We start from the raw sequence: 15,428 nt of genomic DNA, 5'->3' as shown, positions 1-15,428 counted from the left end.
CAGAGCAATCCTGATGGATCGTGACCTTCCTGGCTGTGCTTGGTGTGTTGGGGTCCCACTGAGCTGGGGGAGCAGTGTCCTGCTCTGACACTGTAACTGGCCTGGGAAAATTTTCATTAACTGCAGGCTCTTAAAGAGGCAATCTGCTTTTATATTTTACATTAAAAGCTATCAAAAGACTTTAGAAGCCCGTATTAATTGCCTGCTTCTATGCTGGTATAATTAAAAAAAAATAATATTAGAATACTTTAAGAAATTTTCAAAGCATTAAAATGGCCAAAAAGGAGAAATGGCTGCATGGAAGAGAAGAGGGACATGATCTCTGCTGGTGGGTGGTGGCTCTTGCCCTGATTACCTGGGATGTAGGGATCAAGGGGCTCTCACCCATCCTGAGTCCACTTGATTCCCTTTAAGGGAGCATCCTGGGCTCATACAGACACTCAAGCCTTAGGAAGAGGGTCTCCTCAATAGCAAGGTTACCACGCTGTCTTGGTGAGCTGAGGTCACTGCTCAAAAGGTAGTTCTTGCCTCCCAAAGACCTCTGAGCAGGACACTAATTCCCTCAAGTTATCAGCCACAGCTTCCTCTGATTACATGTGGTATTTATTTGGTGACTGGATAATTTGAACCTATAGAGTTATTCATTATGACCTTAATCTGATCATTGCTTTGTTCCATTTTTAATTAGCTTAGTAAAACTGAAGTCATTTAACTTGGTAATATAGTTGCTTAAGTGCATGTCTGACTTCATATCCTTTTTATATCCATCAGAAGCACTTGGGACTGGCTCACTCCATCAAACTGCAACCTGGGGCATGAACTCTGAGCAAACCTCAAGTAATATTAAGTTTACAAGCAGGCCACTCCGCTCCTGAGCAGCTGAATAGTCCCCTATACCCATGTAAGAGCTGGCAGCAGGAGCCAGGGTGTGGATAAAATGCCCTGGTGCTGGGCAGTGGGGGAGAAAATGGGAATTTGAACCCCAGTGACTGTGCAATCAAGAATCGTCCTTTTTGGGATCAGCATGACGGACCGCTTTATCCGGACATGAAGTTTTGAAGAGCACAAACCCCGGTGTTTTAGTGGGCACCACACCACTATTCCTGAGCGGAGGGAGCTCAGTCTGTGCACGCTCTTGTGGCTATCAGGCAGTGGAGACTTGAGAGCAGATGGATGGTTTGGAGTTAGCTGCTCTCAACAATTTTAACGATGCTCACGGGAAGCTTTTATCCCAGTATCTTGGAAGGAAACTGAAGCTGCTAGGAGAGGGCATGGGGTTGGGCAGTCCTGACTGCATCTCAGACCTGCCAGCATTAAGACATCTCCAAGTGCACAGGCCAGCTGGGCAGCAGGGCTCAGATTTTATAGCCTTTGATGCTGACATCCGATGACTCATTTATGGTCCAAGGGCTGAGATTTCCCTAATCTGGGATCTTGCTGCATTCCTGGCTTTCCTGGGTTACATGGGGCAAATAATTTCCTTGGTTTCCCCATTTGTAAGTAGGGGATAATGGTGCTGGCTGCCACTCCTGAGCCCTTTGAGAGCCATGGATTTGAAGTGCTCTCACTGGAAGGGGTTTACTATTGCTCTTCCCAACTTCCCTACAGAGGAAGACATGTACAGAGTTTCAGATGGCTTCTGCAAATATAAGGAGATAGTGCGGGCTCTGCCTGCCCTAAAAATGTGTGCTGCCTCTCTGCATTGCAAAGTACCTCTTGCACTATCCCCCAGGGCCACATCCATGCCGTGCTAAGCTGATACAGCTGTGGTGGTTTAGAGGCGGTGCTGGAGGTGAATGTGTGGCACAGATGGGATTTTTAAACAGTGTATTAGCACAAGAAAGTGACAGTAGTTTAATAAAAAGTTATGGTTTGCCCTTTTTCTCCCCTCCTGATTGCATTGCTGGCCCTTGCACAAGCACCTGCCCCTGGCTATGGCTGAGCCACAGCAGAGCCAGGGCAGTGGAGGGTTGTGGCATGGCTGTGGCTAAGCTGAGACCAGATCTGCTCAGGTTTACCAAAATCACATTACAATCGCACCTTAAGTGGGCAGAGGCGCAGGGATCGTTAGGCATGAGAGTGCTAATGAAACAGAACCACTTCCCTGCCATGTCTTCTACTTTTTCCTGCTTTATTGCTTAATTCACAGCAGGGCAGTTCACATCCATCCTCTTGGGATTGAATTTAAGCAGAACTGTATTTAATCACCTGTCTCATTAATCCCTAATATTCTGTGTGCAGGCCTTGCTAACAGAGCTGTGCAGGAAGGCAGTGCTGAGGTGGGAAGAAATTAAGCAGTTTTATCCTAATAGAAAGCCAAACGACCAGTTCCTCAGCTGCCAAATGCTGTAACCCTTACTGGTTTCACTTGAGGATGTGGCCCAAAATCTCCCAAGTTCCTGAGCATCATGTTGTGAAAGAAGAACGGATGCTGTGGAGCTGGAGCCGGGCAATGCTCCCCAGGGACAGGGTGATGCTTGTCTCGGAGCTGGACCAAAAAGGCTTCTTGCTGGTGTTTGCACTGGGCAGGTCCTGTTATGGCACAGTTGTCCCTAACCCCTGGGGCCACCTCCAGGTTATCTGGGGTGAGTGTTCCCTTCAGATTGCACCTTTTTCCTTGGAAAATGCAGGTGGCAGGACAAGTCCCTGCCTGCTATGGGGCAAGGGGTGGCCCCCATTTCTGCCAGCCGTGGGGCTGCAGCAGGGAAGGATGCGGCTGCAGAGGATTGCCATGGTTACAGGCACTTTCCTCATCATCCTTGTGGTTTGTAACGACTGCTCAGGGAGATGCACCACAAAGCAGCTGAGCAAAGGTGCTGGGATTTCAGACCTCTCCCGATGTCCAAGTTCCCCAGGTTGGGGAGGATGGAATCTGTTCCCTAGGAAGGAATAAGGAGAAGGAGCCTCTGGTTAGTGGTTCCCTTCACTTGCCTAATTTAGGCCAGAAGACAGCATTTCATTTGGCTTCAAACCATCCCTCCCCATTGTTCTCCCTGTGCCACTGCCTGTCCATAAGCACTAGGCAAAACCAGTGGGGAACCTGGTGAGGGAGAGAGACTCCGCACAGCCATAATCATTAATTTATGTTCAGAAGACACACACAAAATTCTTCAAGCTCTTGTCCGGCAGTCATGTGATGCTTGCTGTTTTTCTGTCCCCTGGTCTCTTATCTTTGCCCACTTTCATCTGTTCTTGTTGCTCCCCATGTCATTTGTCACCTCAGACTATTGTCTCTTCCTTCACCAGGCAGAGACCTGCGATGCTCACTCCCTATGCTGGGCCCTGGCTAAGCAGCAGCTCTTCCAAAACACAGGGAAAGGGGCTGGGACGGGGAGGCAAGTTTGGGCAGACAGTCCTCCTCTGGAGGAGCCCACACAGGTTCCCTCCTAAAAACTGTTAAATCTCTAAAGCATCCCTTTGACACAACATCTGTAGGTCTACAAAACCTGTCCTTTCTCCCTGATCTGCCAGAAGAAGCCTGTACTTAAGGAACCACCCACCCCACCTAATTGGTGATAATTAACACCCAGGCATGAAAGCAATGGTTGTCACACCTCAGGGTTGTGATAATTTGGGTTTGACCACATCCCTGTGTGAACTGGCTCTGCTTTGGGATGCTTGCACCCTGCTTTTGGGTGCTATGCCTTCCTCCTCGTTTCTCATTGCCCTGTCCAGATTTCATTACTCTCGGGCATTGTGCAAGCAGTGGGTAATGGGGACCTGCACGCTCTGCTCCAGCAGGACAAATGAGGTTGGATTTTTTCCCCAGCATTTTAGCTATAAATAATTGAGCATTTTAAAACTCCATTCCTGCCAAAAGACCCTAGAGGAAAGGGTTTGGATGTGACATACAGATATATTTTTAAGCAGTGAAAGATTGATTTGTGCTGCTCCTGCCCAGCTGACACCCGCATTCGGTCACCTCAGAAAGGCTCAGCCTGCTCCTGCAAAGAGGAAAAATTGCCAGCTCCTGAGCAGCCCTGCTGCAATACTTGTGCTTGGGGACACAGCAGTGTCTCGAACCCTGGCAGTGGTACCTGGGAGATTTGCTGCTCTGGACAGGGTGCAGCATCAAGCCATCTGCCCGGGGCATCCCGTGGCAGAGAAAAGCAAATGCCAAGGGCAGCCAAAGCCAGGGCAGTGAGGTAGTCAGGGACCTGCCCACGGGAACAGGCCCACATCCCCCAGGGCGGGCACGGACCAGACCTCCCCCACTGTTCAGGGTGTTTCTTGTGTCTTACATGGCTGGTTTCCAGGGAGGAGTAACAGCTCAGAGCCTCAGGGCCTTTTAACGGGCTCTTCATGATGTTGCTTTCTGAAAATAACAATAGTGGGAGGTTTATGTTCCTTCTCTTTTTTCTTAATTCAATCTTTTCAGTGTTGTTACAATTGTGTAAGTGGAGCTTTCCTTGATGTGATGTCAGGGTAAACTGTGTGGCAAAATTACAGCCAGCTCAATTAGCACTGTATTTTGTGCTGTTCTCGAGCATTTGCAACAATTATTAGTTTTCTAGTGTCTAAGCCTGTGGAGTGTGATCCTTCCACCAGCTCCCAACTCTCCAGTTCTTTCCATGCTCTGGATGGCACCAAGACCTGTCCAAAGCACAGCGCAAGCTCTTGGGGCAATTTGAAGTGCCTGACATAGTGCTGCAGCACCGTCTCCACAGCAATGCCACCTATGGGTGCCACCAACAAGCTGGTGAGCAGAAATATGCTAAAGTTGCCAATACTTTGCCGGAAAGATCCAGAAATAAGCAAGTTCCAGCTATATATATTATATAAGCAAGTACCAGTAAGCAAGTACCAGCTATATATATTATCTTCCTTTTTTTTTTTTTTTTTTAAATCTAATACAACTATACGTACAAGATGGGTGAGACCCTCTATTTTCTGGGAACACGCATGGACAGCCTTTGGCACCTTGAGCCCTGTAAGCCAGGCTCAGGTGGGCTGGGGCAAGTCTATCTGTTCTGCCCATGCTTTAAAGCCATGTAACTAACCTGAGGTAGCTCCTTGTCCCCAAACTGGAATTTCTCTGAATTTGGTAAACCATTGGAGAAAGTGGGTTTAGATAAGTAGGGAAAGGACAGAAGAAAAAACATGTATGTTCTTGAATGAGAAAGCCAGGCAAGAATACTACTCTTCTCATTAGCAACCACACAAAGGCTGGATGGATCCAGACGGGTAGGTAAGACTTGAGCTTTGCATTTCTACCTGTTTCAGGTGTGCAGAAACATATCCTATGCAGTGACCAAGTTTCTGGAGAGCCAGGAGCGATTTTTCAGAGGCATGGGAAAGCCCCAAACATACCATGTAGGAGACATCATTGAACCCAGCAGGATGCTTCCTAAGTCAGTGTTACCTTTTCCTCCCTCAGATAAGAAAGCAGAGATCAGCAGAAAAAAATGCTGGGTGTGATGCTCATACTCTTGCTACAATACCACAGGAGGTGGGAAACCCTACTAATCTTTCTCCTGGTTAAAAAGGATCCCGGTAAAAGGATTCATTCAAGTCTTGTCAGAAAATGCTGCCCCATTCTTCACCACCCCGGGGGTACAGAGACACAGCATGGCTACTTGCCCATGTGGATGATCTCAAAGATGGGGAGGAAATGTGATTTTTCCCTGATGACATTCCTCCCAGTAATCTTAGCTGCTATTTGTAAGGGTAGTGGATACCGCATCCTCAGTGCTTTTCAAGTGATGATGTCCCTTTTTATAATAAATGCTGCCAAATCCCAGAAGTGATAGCTCACAAACAATCAGTGAGAGGACAACAGGAATGCTCTTTGAGATGCTGTGCAGAATAGATCATCCACTGTACAGCAACAAATCAAATTTAGGGAGAAAGAATTTGAAAACAAATTACCAGCAAGATATTTCAAGCTGACAGCAATTTGGAGCAACTTAGGTCTGTCTGGTAAGAACCGTATTCCTTTTATTTCCCTGTCAATAGCAGCTACCTTATAAGATTGGTTTCTTGTTGATAATTCTTGTCTGGAACAGAAACTCCTGAGTACACTTAAGTTGATAACTCTCTCTTTGATCACATTTCGGTAGCAATGCTTTTCACCTTGATGACAGGATTTCTCCCTTTGGATGAAGTTTAGATGCCTAAAAAGCCACATGGTTGTGGGACTTCCAGCCTCAGGGCCTTCTGGTGCAGTGCAGGCAGCGTTGGTCCTGGGCTCAGACTCAGGGCTGGGAATGGCAGGGATACAAGCTTAGGGTGGGAGCTGCAGGGATATGAGCACTAACCTGCACTGCCTCAGTTTCCCTGCTATTACAATGGTATAAAAACTGCCTGTATGTATTTCTCTTTTCTTGGGAGAGGGATAATTAATATCTGCTAGTAATACCTTCCCCTCGGAAATGCTGAAACATGAAGGATTAAGGGTGCTTCCCCACACCTGCCTGCAGCATGAGAGGTGAGGACATCACCTCTTCATGCGCCTAGAGGAGCCATGTGGAGCTTCGCACAGCATTTGCAAGTTAGCAGAAGCGCACAGGGAAAGGAATATCAGATGTGGTGCAACCACAGGTTTAATGCATGCACACAGCCAGGACCAAGCCCTGCCCTTCCTCTGGGTTAACATTGCAGGTGGAGCTCAAGTGCAGTGCAGCCAAGAGAGAAGCTTGGGTGGAGGTGGAAGTTGGGAGTGATCCCACTCTGCAGACACGGTATGTGCATTTCTCCAGCATCCCGTTGACATAGCGCTGAGGACTCATCTCATGCCGAATGCGGTGCTAGAGCTAGATGTGTTAATTACGGAGGCAGGTCATTAATGTCCATCAGTGAGGACGGAGAGGACACGTCAGGGAGGAATGTGTTGGGGGTAGAAGGGAATGCAGCAGTGCTGACATGCCCCGAGCAGGAGAGACATAAAAAGAGTGCACTAGCCTGTAATTTGCCTGCAATTTCTCCTCAGGAAAAATGAAAGTTTGCAACTAGCCGTGGCAATGTCCGTGTATCTCTTCCAGAAAGTGGCAGATAAAAATAGGTCAGAATTGCACTGAGAAAAAGAGAATTTTGATATTCCTTTGAAAACTCTTTCCGGCCAAGTGCTCCCAGCCTATTTTGGCCAAGTACTTAGTAAGAGGGATGCCAGCTGTGGCTGACAGTCGCTTCAGTCGCCCTTGGTTTAGCACAAGCCAGGCCCTTCTCATTGGCAGAAATAAGTCTCTGCTGAGGAAAGTAAGCCAAGCAGGGTGATTTGACTAGTTTAATCTTTTGAAATAGAAACAAAGGGATTCACCTGGGTTTAGGAAAGCCCCAGCTCCCCTTGGGGATCGCGTCAGCCTTGGGACAGGAGGACCGTTTCCATGTTGTTTTCTCAATTGCCCCACCTGGTGTGTGGGGCCAGCTTTTACCTTGCTGAATCCTCGTGCGACGCTGCTGCGCTTCCAGCTCGGGAGTTTTGGTGCTCCAAGTGTAGGGTCAGGTGCTGTCAGCATGGGATTTCTCTCCTCCACTGGCTTCTGCTTTGTGGCTAGCATTTGGGAGTAACTTACTCATCAGGAGGGAGGAAAGCCTTGATCCAAGGATGGTTTAAATTTGTAGCTTAAGTTGTGGTCCTTTAACACCCTAAATTAAAATAACCCAGTACCTGTTTTGCACTGCATCCTCCCTGGATAAAGAAAGCAAACTGCGATGCCTATTTATTCAAGCGGTGCCTTAGAAACTAAAATCTTATTGTCTGTTCTCCATGGATATGAAATACTCAGTGATGTAACAGAGGCTTCATTTAAAATTAAGAATTTTTTCCCCACTGCCCTTGGCTAAGCTTTCCTTCCCTGCACAGTCCCACCTCTCTGGGAACCACATTTCAATGGTGCTGTACGCCCTTAGTCTTCACAGCATTTTAGGATCTTTCCAGATGGAAAGTGCCATAGAAATGTAAAACCTCATTAATTAAAGGCTGAAATAGATGCAGTGTGTGGAGGTCAGTGACTCATGCAGTAGGATTCTCAGGCTTCTGCTATGCATCGCCTCGGGGCGCTTTTTTGAATGTTCCGTTCTCTGGGGCTATGACAGTTTATTATACAAAGGCAGCGTGAACCGGAGGTGAATGCAAACTACTCCAGCTAGGCTGTTCTCTAGTTGGCAAAGCAGCCACCAGTGAACCCAGTTCACGCTGAGCCTTTTGGGACAGCATAATTTCTCCTCATTACCGTTTCTGCCTGTTTTGTTCAAGATGCCTGTGCTGTAGTGTGTGTGCGTGGGGGGATGATGCTCAGTGCTGTCAGCCCCTGTGCTCGTGGTCATGTTGGTGTAATGGATTGCTTCTGGGTTTCTAGTTCTGGAGGCCCCAGGAGCACTTGATGGTAGAGGAAGAGAGTATTTCTGTTAGGATCCAATGGCTTCCTGAGTGTGAACCAGGGCATGTTTCTAGTAGACAGTTCTTCTTGGACAGGGTGGGCAGTGATGGTGAACACAGCAGTCGTAAGCCCTGGAGCAGTGAGCTCCCATAACTAGCTCTGGCTGGCACAGCCTGTGACGACGTCGGAGGCATTGCGGCGTTGACTGGGGCAGCAAGGTCTGATCCTCGGGCAGGCAGCGGTGTCAGAAGGAGCCCTAGTGTAGATGCAGATGTACTGGTAAATCCATTCTCCTTCTGACTGAGGTTCGCTTCATCAAGGTGGGTGTTTTAGCTATTCTGCTGCGATGTACAGCTTAGGTGGCATAGCTGCAGTCCCACCAAAAGCACCACTGACATGCGCTTCTACCCTGCTAACGAAATCCTGAGGCATGCACGGCCCCAGGACCGTGATTTGCTTCCTGGCTGCGCAGATGTTGATTCCTAACTGGATCTTGGGAGACAATCTTAATTCTTTATGTATCTGAGCCCTGAAGAGGAATGGCGATGCCTCCCAGCTGCATGGGAATGCTGAGACCAGCACTGGGGATCCCCCTGACTTGATGCCCTAGCATCCATGAGATGACGTTTGTGCCAGACCCTCAATTTTGTCACTTTGTGACATTGCTGGCTTCATCAGAGCCACCAGTCCTCAGGGGATGCTGCATTTTGGGGTAACCCCCATAGCAAAGCTTACCCAGCTGCGAGGTCCCTGCCCTGCTCCTGACCTGCTCACTGGCAGACCAGAGCTGGGCACCTCTGCAGAGACAGCAGGTGACAAGGCTGCACCATGTAACTGCTTCTCTGCAGTCAGCGCAGCTGGTGGCACAGCACGGCTGCCCTGGGGCTGTCCTCGCTGCACAGCATGACATCAGCTTGCAGATAGCCTCAACCCTCTGGTATTTGGACCCTGAGATTCTTTTTATTGTGTTCTTAGTTTTTCCTCTTTTCCTATTGGTTGACTGCTGCCCATTCAGCCTCTCCTGCAGCAGCTTCTGCCCCTCTATATCTTTTCTACATTTCCTCATTCCTTTTATTTCCTTCCCTCTCTCATTCTCTCTTGATTCTCCCATTAGCATCTCCTGCCCCAGCAGTCTTGCCTTTGCACGCCCCACTTCTGTTTCAACCCTCACTTGTCACAAATAGCAAAACTAAACCGCTCTTTTTAAAAAACACAAAGATCAAACACACATTTTGAAACAGACATGAATGGACGCATGGAGCAACTACTTCATTTCAGCAGTGTTGTCACAGAAATAGAAAATCCAGTTCCAGCTGAAGCATATAATTTAGACCCCATGTATGCTGGGACTAGCAGACAGTGTAGTAACACCAGGTGCTACATAAACAAGACCCTTCCTTGCTTGGCACACAATCCTACCCCAGGATTTAACAGCGAGAGGGAATCTTTCCTGCTGTGACTACGCCCACGTGGGTGTCTTCAGGTGGCACTAGTCAGGGACTGCCCTTGTGCACACATCTGACTAATGCAGACGTGCTGCCAGGAGTGTGCAATCACCAACCACATTCTGCTCTTACATGCTACACCTCGAATTGCCCTAACAGAGGCGAGACTGAAAGCATTTGTTTATTTTATACACTTGACAACCTACCCGCAGTATCGCTGCGGCAGCCTTTCCTTGCCTGTCCTGTCCCCTGGCTTACATTTGGTTTTCACCTAGTGAAAAGGGGTGAGAGAAACATTTAAAAAAAACCAGGAAAATGGGATTACAAAACCACAAACACTGTCAAAAGGAAGATTCGGGGTCAAGCAGAAAACTTCTAACTCATTTCAGAAAATGGATTCGATTTCAAGCTGCTGGCACAGCCTGATGCTGTCTTAATGACATTTACTGGATGGGAAGTGTTAGCTATTGTTCCTGGGTGCCTGTCTAAACAACACCCTGCATTTTAGTCTCCTTGACAGAGCCTGCCACCATGTTCCAGAGAGAGCTGTTAATTAGGAGACAAAGTCCAATCTCAACCTAGCTGGCTCTATTTTTACATAATTTTAGTTTTTGTTTGCTGAGTCTTTTAACTCCCTCCATGAGCCAACAGAGCTGCCAGCTGATCTAGTTTTTCCTTCACTTTTCAGTGGCGCGGTGCAGAACGTGTGATTCTCCAAAACTCCAGGCCTCCTACCTTTGAGTTTGTAGTTTTAAAAGGGATTTTTTTTTTTTAAATCTGACATTTTGTCCTGTAAGAATGTGAGACATGCAGAACCGCCGAATGTGGAAGCCACCACAGGAGGCCAAGACATGATATTAAAAGGAGTAATGAAAGAAAGCAAGCTATTGAAGTGTAAACTCAATTTTACTGAGAGTATGCTACAGATCAGAAATGAGTAGTTTGAATCCCTGGTGCAACTGACACCAAAATGTTAATGGTTTGGTACAAGCAGGAAATACAAAGAGCTTTAAAAAAAAATCTGTTTTCTGTGTGTTTCCAGAGGAGAGCCTGTTTGTTAAGGCACTGGAGACCCTGTATTATTTTAGTAATGTGTATCTCGGTCAGTATCATAATTACAGCTCTCTCTTTCGATTAACTTCACTCACTGACAAGGTTGGACTCTTGATCCTTACTTTCTCTCTGGACTGTAAAACAACAGCACTCCATTTATTTCCTTGTCTTGGATCCCTTTCTTGGATTAAACCTGCAGGAAGGAAAAATGCAATCTAAATCGCTGCAGGACACAGTCTGTCTTCCTGCAGGAAAGACTTGTAAGAGTATGGCAAAAATGGGAAACGTGGCCCTGCTAATGCCATTGAACCAGGACCTGGAGGAAAGTCACAGTCCCGAACCATGGTGTGCCTTTGCTGCAACGCTGACCCGGAGGGCCAGCCCCCTCAGGAATCCGCACAGGCTGCCTGTCTCCCTCAGCTAAATTACAGACCTTGAATGAACCTACTTTCCTGGGAGGTTGCCCAATCTCTTTATATTTTGCTTAATATCAAAGGATGGAGTGAGTAGATTCAGTTATCTCAGAAGTGCTGGCAAATGAGTCATGAAACGTATTAAATTTATTCAATTGTTTTCACAATCCAGAACAAGTGTAAGTTCTGTAGAACAAATGTATTAAAAACCATCTCAAAACACACCATGAAAAATCCCAGAGTAGCTTGTTGTGGGATAAAAATGGTCTCTCTCATGCAAGAAGCTCACTGAGACTTTTCAAAGAAACCTTTGAAACAAGTTACCGCTTGAAGACAACTCTCCCCATCTGCATAGCTACCTCCGCGGGTTGAGGTTGGGTTCCTAAAACCTCCCTCTCTCCTGAGAAGGGCTCTGGTGACCCAACTGCTTTTCCCTCAGGGATTTGCCATGTCCCTTCTCCCCTGTATTCTTGTTGTTACATTGGCATAAAACCAAGACTTTTCCCAAAAGCGACAGCGGCCGAGAAGGTTAACGTACTCTAGGTTTTCAAATCCCAAGAGGAACCCAGCTGTCCTTCCCCCCCCCATCTCCTCTCACAAACCCAATACCCATCCCCTCCCAGTTCCCCACGCACCTTTTCCCGCCTCGCGCTACCTCAGGAAGACAGAGCCAGGTTCTGACCTACTGATATTTGGACTCTACCTCAAAACCTGACGTCCCTCCCAGTTCCCCACGCACCTTTTCCCGCTTCGTGCTACCTCAGGAAGACAGAGCCAGGTTCTGACCTACCGATCTTTGGACTCTACCTCAAAAAACGACGTCCCTCCCAGTTCCCCACGCACCTTTTCCCGCCTCGCGCTACCTCAGGAAGAGAGAGGCAGGTTCTGACCTACGTTCTTATTTGGATTCTACCTCAAAAAAACAACGTCCGACCCAACCTAAGACCACCCGGCCCCTGGAAGGAGGTTTCAGGGGAAGGCTTCCCCGTCGCCTGAGGGGATAGAGCCCCTCAGCAAGCGGCTGAAGCCGGCACCGCCCGCCGACAGGTGAGGGCCGGAGGCGGGCGGGAGCCCCCGCCCGCCTCCGGCCCTCACCTGTCGGCGGGCGGTGCCGGGAAGGGCGCGGAGGCGGCGCGGCGGGAGGTGCCGGGAAGAGCGGCCGGGCCGGGCCGGGGAAAGCGGGGCGGGGAGGCGCCCGGAAGAGCCGATTTCCTCAGCGGGACGGGAGCGGCCTGGAGAGAGGGAGAGAGACGGACACAAAGCGGCCGAGGGCCGGAGTGAAGCGAGAGTAGGTGGCCGTGAGGCGATTTTCCTGCTCCTCGGTAAAGTTGTGGGGGCTTCGGGTGCGGCGCCGCCGCCTTTTTTTTTTTTCTTTTATTTTCTTTCTCGCTTGGAAACTTTTGCGTGGTGAGGCGGGCTGGGCCCTGCCGGCCGCCGGTTCTCTGGGGAGGGTGGCGGGAGGCTGAGGCGGGGGGAGCGGAGCGCGGCCCGGCGCGGGGGAGAGGAGCGGGCTCCGCCGCCGCCTGTGGGGCGTGGGCCTGGGCCCGGGCCGCGCTCGGAGGCCGCGCTGGGCCAGGCCGGTGCGGGGAGGGAGGGAGGGTTGGAGGCCGGCTTGGGGCGGGGGGGAGCGGAGGGGGGCGAGAGCCGGCTGTGTTTTGGGTTGCTGAGAGCTATTTGCCGGCGGAAAAGCGTCGGGAGAGCCCGGTTTCTGGAGAAGTTTCGGTGGCAGCGGGGCTGTGGGGAGAGGCTCCTCCCCGCGCAGTCGGGCACGGCCCGGCGGGGCCGCCCCGGCGCCGCTCCCCGGCGGTGGCCCGGGCAGGGCTGCCCGCCCGGTGAACCACACGGAGTTGGTCTTGGCCCTGGTGGGCTCCTCCTTCTCCTTTCGACACCCCCGCCCCGAGTTTCTCCTGGCGGCGCAGCTGAAGCGGGCATCCTCCCTCTCGTCCCGAGTCGGTGTTTCGGTTTCAGTACACAACACACAACCTCTCTTCGCTGGGAATACCTCTCCCCTCCTTAGCTTGGCCCTGCCACGTTTTTTTGACACCCACCTCTAATCTGCTAGTATGCAGTAAGGCGAGTGCCTCTCCTTCGCTGACGAGAAGTTTTGTGCTACTTTTTACAGCCAAAAAGTAGGGAGAGCGTATCAACTCTCAGTCGCCGGTTTATGCATAACCCTTGTCTCGCTGCCTGCGGTCGTGGGATCACTGGGCAGTATGTATCAGCTGGCTTTTATTCATTGCTCATGCTAGTTCAACGCACCTGAAGTCTTTCGGGCTGAAAGTTTGCAGGAAAGCGTGTGGCTCACTTACAAGAATTGGATGTGACCAGGCACGCTTCCCTGCCTGTCTGCCCTTGGCCCGCCTGCCCTGCCCAGGAGGCGAGGGGTGATCTGGCCAGCTTGATCGATCTCTTACTCGCCCAGTCTGGGGTATGAGCTTCTATGACCCTGTCCTCATTCCAGCTTTCAGTGTTATGACTCAAGGCATGTCTGGGTTATCTATACTGAACTAGTCTGGGAGCTCTTTGCTACCCCCCCCCCCCCCTTTTTTTCTTTCTTTGTTTTTTGTCTTTTGAGATGGGTGTTGTGGGAAAGGTATTCTTGGTGCTTGAGTTACTAGTTTCCTGCGTTTTTCCTGCACTGTGAGTGGGGAAGCGGGGGAGGTGGGAGAGACTGTTAGCTGCACTGTTCTGCTAACGCACATCCTCAGTCCTGCTGGCTGCACCAGGCTTCGAGTACTTTCAAGCCCAGCTAAAGGCTGTGGTTTGGTTTTTTTTCAGCTCCCAGGTTGGTTTTTAGGCAGGTTTGTGTTTAAATGGAGGTGAAAGCCCAGCTTACTTTACAATACGTGCCATTTTTTAGGTACCCTTCGGTCTATCTTAGAGTGCTAAGGTCACGTTAAGTGTTTAGTAGCATTTGTTTCTCCTGGCTGAATTGAAATCTTTTGTTTAAAAAGCGCATAATTTTATGTTGAGTCACTAAATTTTTTGTTTACTGAGAAACATTTTTTTAAAACATCAAGGAAATGTTGTTTTACTTTTCTCAGGAGCCACAGACAAAGGTTTATTAGGTTTTGTTTTAAAAAGGCTTTGCCCTAACCTTTCCCATAATAAACAACGTGCCTTCAGTCTTTGTGTTTTTTTCGGCCAGCTCTAATAATAGGCCTCTGCATCGGAGATTAAAAGTTTACGCAAGGTGGCAGGGGGGAGCACAGTGGGCAGAGATTAGAAATCCCACACCCAAACTGGTGGTTTAAAATACTGATATAAATATTTAACTCGCAATAAATTTTCAAGCTCTGTGAAACATCAGCATTTCTGTGTTGACATGTGTAATGGCAGCCATTAAAGTGCAGATTCTTTGTAGGGCTTCCATTGGTCTGATAAAGCTAACTGAAAGATGTAATAGAAAAGTAATTTGTGTTTTTTCAGCAGCGTGAATATCTTCTTTCTGCAGCTATAAGATCGAGAAACTGATCTTGCAGAGGAATCCACATTAGTAGAAATGTTTGAACTGGAAATGTTACTTTATTGGGACTTCAGTCCTGCCTTTAAATTATATATATCTACTGCTACTATTTGATTTCTAAATTACCTTTCTTATGCAGAGAATTAGTTAAGCTCACAAAAATATTTAGCGGCAAAACCAGTCTACTCATTGTAGGTGGATTGTAAGGCTAGTCTCAAGTGAGTACCTGCGTGGCCATGATAATTCTGTTAAGGAACTTGCTGCTTTCAGTTTTACTGGCATCTCTTGGCTTTGTTGGACACTACAGGAAACATGAATGAAAAAGGACTGAGTATTATTTTGTTAGGACAGTGCCATGTTGAGGCAGTCATTCAACATGGTGATGAATGCCTGTTGTTGTTTTCTACTGTTGTGCCTTAACTGGAAAGCACTTAAATTCTTGTGCTGTGGAACTTTGTATATAACCTTGAGGATTTGGATCCTTCACTACTCTGGGAATTCACCCTAATTTAGTTTTACAGCTAATAGGGAATAGCTCTAATTCAGCGAGTTTATAGCTCATGTTGGTTAAACAGAGTTGCAGCTCTAGAGAAAGTGCAGATGTTTGATAATTACTACTTTTAACTCCATATTCTTTTAATCCAGCATATGAGACTTAAAATAGAGCCTACCCACAAAACTGTGTACCAGCACCCTCACTGGAGGAGCTATGCTGAAAAGATGGGTGTTGAGA

The 15,428-nt window shown here is 48.5% G+C and overlaps 2 protein-coding genes across 3 annotated transcripts in view; both read left to right on the top strand.

Annotated features, from left to right (window-relative positions):
* MATR3 (matrin 3) overlaps positions 1–15,428 on the top strand; it is a 1,017,354-nt gene that overhangs the window by 726,715 nt on the left and 275,211 nt on the right. The window lies entirely within an intron of this gene.
* CTNNA1 (catenin alpha 1) overlaps positions 12,406–15,428 on the top strand; it is a 121,513-nt gene continuing 118,490 nt past the window's right edge. Inside the window, exon 1 of one of the 2 annotated variants that reach the window (XM_049829435.1) lies at positions 12,406–12,517. The gene's annotated coding sequence lies outside the window, so the exon portion shown is untranslated. Of the gene's footprint in view, positions 12,552–15,428 lie in introns of both variants that reach the window. The other variant, XM_049829433.1, reaches the window with a different exon arrangement.

The sequence above is a fragment of the Accipiter gentilis genome, chromosome 26, assembly GCF_929443795.1.
Source record: "Accipiter gentilis chromosome 26, bAccGen1.1, whole genome shotgun sequence".
Classification (NCBI taxonomy): domain Eukaryota; kingdom Metazoa; phylum Chordata; class Aves; order Accipitriformes; family Accipitridae; genus Astur; species Astur gentilis.
Note: the sequence above shows the minus strand (reverse complement) of the source record. Positions and strands in the feature narration are given on the sequence as shown.